We start from the raw sequence: 3,926 nt of genomic DNA, 5'->3' as shown, positions 1-3,926 counted from the left end.
TAAAAGAGTGGCATGAGAGAAAATCCATATTCACGATAAAGCAAAAAAGTTCAGGATCTTGTAAAGTTGACTTAAAATAGAGAACATGATCAACAATTATCTCAAAAGCAGCAAGGATTTAACCAAGAAGCTTGTGTCAACTGTTCGCTTCCTTATTTCAACAATTAACTTACATCGCTCGCAATGCAGAGTAATGCCAATAACGTGGGTTCAATTCTGACTAAGGTTACCATGAAGGACTTTCCTTCTCAACTTTCTCCCCTTGTCTGAGTTGTGGTGCCCCTCAGGTTAAACCACCACTAGTCGTCTCTCTCGAATGAGAGAGTAGCCTATGGTCTGTTAAGAAAATGGTGACTTCACCTTTACCTATAGATGAGCCTCATATCATGGAGATCAAACAGGAAAAAGAATTTTATCTAGAGAGCGTGTGAGGATATTCCTTCATATAAGACACTGGTTACATCCCTGTTGAGCATGATACAGATAGTTGTTCTAGAAATTTGGGCACAGATCACAGCCACTGAGCTTGAACAATGAAGGCCCCTATTAATCCATAGGCCTCATTGAATGAAGATGGAATCATTAAAGACACTTAAGTTGTTGCTGGAATCACTTTGACCCCCAAGTAAATGAGGAAGCATGTGTAATTGGGATTTGAGGTGGGCCATGGGCAATTAGTGGTTTGTGAGTGTAGGTAGCAATGATTGAGGGAGGGACAATTTATGTCTGGCAGATCACTGCCTGCATTATTGTTGTATAGGGCTAGGACATGCAGTTTTGCACATCTCAGCTCCAGATTCATTTTTGAGGGCCTTCCTCACAATTTGTGCCACATTACACCATGTGAGTTCAGCGTGTGTAGTGTGCTCGAGGATAGTGCCATTGAAAATGGGTCCTGAAAGAGGTGCAGGATCCCAATGTAATTGGCAAGTTTTCTTAATGTGCACTGCTGATGCAAACACATCCCCATTCCAATTCGAGGTGTGGCGCACTTCTGGCTGTAAGAGCTAAAATTATGCTCATCAATATGAGAAGATTAAGAGGCCTGAAAAACCAGGCACTATATGGCTTAGTTTCTCAGCATTAGTATGCTATATGGAGTTAAAAACATCACCATCAATGCCTTCATTTAATAGCAACTTGATATTATTCTAAATTGCAATTCAACAAGAGTGAGGCTGAGAATTTTTTTTTAATATTACAAGAATGCATTGGACTTCATTTGGAGCATATTAATGAAGGTGGAAATGATTTGAAACTCCTTATTGTACACAGTTGTGAATTCTTTATACTGGAGGGATGGGATACAGTGGGCATTTAGGAAAAGTTAACACCATTCCCAAAACTATCACATCATTAAGAGTAAGTTCCATTCAAAGTTTGGAGTCAAATTCTTCTCCGACCTATAGCAGGATATAAAACTCTCTAGTGAACAAGTGAGGCAGCATCGCAAGTGCGTTGTGGATAAAATTGCTCTCGAGAACAACCAGTGCAATTCACCCTTCATTGTCACTTTAGGCTTAACCAATTACAGTGGAAAGTATAAGGTGCTTACAGAATTAAGTTCAAAATCACACAATGCCAGGTTATAGTCCAACAGGTTTATTTTAAAGCACGAGCTTTTAGAGCACTGTTCCTTCATCAGGTAACCAGTGGGACAGGTCTGCCTGTGTCCCGTTCTTGGGTCAGATTGGTTCGGTTTCAAAGGAGGAATTTGTAGCGTGTTGCATGGATTGGCTACCTGCATTGGCTGCTTTGGGTTGTGTGCTTTTTGAGCAAGAATGGAATGCATCTGCAAATACAATTCTGCAAAGAAATTCTGGGATTTATCTTTTAATGAACCGAAACCTGCAACCCATTCTAAAAGATGAAAGACTTAACAGCAACCTAGGTTTATTCAATATATCGTTTTAATTGCAAGACACTGTGATCCTTTGCTATAAATTCTGTGTTTTATGATCCTGATGAAGAAACAGCGCTCTGAAAGCTAGTCCTTCCAAATAAACCTGTTGGACTATAACCTGGTGTTGTGTGATTTTTAACTTTGTCCACCCCAGTCCAACACCGGCTTCTCCACAAACAGAATTAAGTTCATTAGTGGTAAGTCTATTACTTAGTTCAGAAAACAAAATAAGAAGAAAGAATGCCAGGAGTGATTACAGTCCATAATAGCAAACAATGGAATGAGGAGTAACTTACCCGTGACATAGAATAACAACAAGGAGAAAAGAACAAAACCTGAAAATAGTCTCATTGTCCTGCAGTGGTTGGGTCAGTACTGTGCAGTTGTTTACTTGGAATGCATAATGAAGGCTTATATAAAGAGATGGATGCTCAGTGACATATTGAGCAATGTTAAACATGCAGTGGGTTAATGATTACAGAAAATGTCAGACTGCGTGTTTCTGAGTCAAAATGTATCAATATTGTAAAATGCGTCAAAGACACAGGTAAAGATCAAATGTACAAAGACCCAGTCACAAATGGGCCATCCAGATTGTCTATACTTTCACTGTGGAGTACACAGTGAACTCTTTCTCTCATTGCACTCCTCTTGAAAACAGAGAGAAACAAATAACGATGATTAGAAATGTTCAAACTTATAAAGTTTTAATGAAAGATTCCTAACTCCTTGTCTTTGTAAATGACAAATTAGGTGTTGCATCAAGTGATACAATCACTATGTAATCTTTGTTTCAAGGAAATAAAATCTTGTTCCCGTTTGAACACAGGGATGAACATGCTACTTTGCTGCATTCATCTAACTTAGATTGAAGAATGGTTGCTGGCTTTTGCCTTGGTTGCAGCAGAAAGAGGGAAATCAGTGGCCCACTGTGCAGGCAGGGAGCTGGAGGAGGGTGGTGCAGAGGTAGGATTTCCTCAGGATCCGCAGTATAGATTCCTGACCAAGCCAGCCTGGTCTGGGTTTTTTTAAACAGATTAAAGCAGTCTCTGCCAACTGGAAGAATGCTCAGTGCTATAGGTACTTTTGCACTTTGCTAGCATAAGTACCGCCATCTTCTGTTTAACACCTCACTCTATCTCTGCTGCTGTTCTCACCTCCCATCAAGACTCATGCTGCATCATTCTCACTATTACCTGCAACATCTACCCTTACTCACTGTGATCCTACAACCCCGACACTACTAACCCTACATGCCCTCTGCGTTGCTCACTCAATAGCTCGGAACATCTCACCAGCTGTAAAAGCTGTGTCACTTGCTCTCATGTTCCATAATTCCAGGACAAAAACCCATGATAAGGCAGAAAGAACCAAAACAGATGATGGACATCCCAACATTCAGCTCCTTACCTGTCACCTGGACAGAATTCTGACAATAACCACTCGAGTGGCTGACTAACCATGTTCAAACCACTGGACTGCTATCAGAGGATGCCCTTGCTTTGCTATCCTGGGATACCTTGAATGAAGGGCTATACCGTTTGATTGAAGCCTGGTGTTCACCAGGACAGGCTTCCAGGCTTTGTGTCTGCACTAAACTGCACAGCAGTAATGTTAGTTTGGTATCTCTCACTGGAGGACCAACGTAAGGGAAGGTATGGATGCTGTGAGCATCCAGGTAGGCTCAGAGTCAGCGAGCGCTAGGCCAACAAGTGAAGAGTCTAGAGACGCAGTAGGTCCAATACATGAGCTAGATGTGTGTCCCTGAGCACACAGTATCCTTACTGCAACATTACAATGAGAGTTATTGGAACAGTCCAAAGTGCTGCATTAAATTACAGAAGTGCCCTGCAAATGGATCAAAGATGCACCATGAGGTTTCCTAAAGGCTGGCACATATCAGATGTTAATGCATTGTGAGGTCCATGCGACCAGTGTTCTTGAAACATGCCCTGAAATGTTGATGTCTTCCAACACAAAAGCAAGTGGTGAGCTAAAGTTACATCTAGTTTGTCTGGTGAGA

At 41.3% G+C, this 3,926-nt stretch overlaps 1 long non-coding RNA gene across 1 annotated transcript in view; it reads right to left on the bottom strand.

Annotated features, from left to right (window-relative positions):
- Positions 1 to 2,299, bottom strand: part of LOC122564855 — a 9,531-nt gene extending 7,232 nt beyond the window's left edge. The window contains exon 1 of the long non-coding RNA XR_006316026.1: positions 2,200 to 2,299. This is a non-coding gene — a long non-coding RNA (uncharacterized LOC122564855). The remainder of the gene's footprint in view (positions 1 to 2,199) is intronic.
- Positions 2,300 to 3,926: the final 1,627 nt, after the last annotated feature.

Source organism: Chiloscyllium plagiosum, chromosome 2 (assembly GCF_004010195.1).
Source record: "Chiloscyllium plagiosum isolate BGI_BamShark_2017 chromosome 2, ASM401019v2, whole genome shotgun sequence".
Classification (NCBI taxonomy): domain Eukaryota; kingdom Metazoa; phylum Chordata; class Chondrichthyes; order Orectolobiformes; family Hemiscylliidae; genus Chiloscyllium; species Chiloscyllium plagiosum.
Note: the sequence above shows the minus strand (reverse complement) of the source record. Positions and strands in the feature narration are given on the sequence as shown.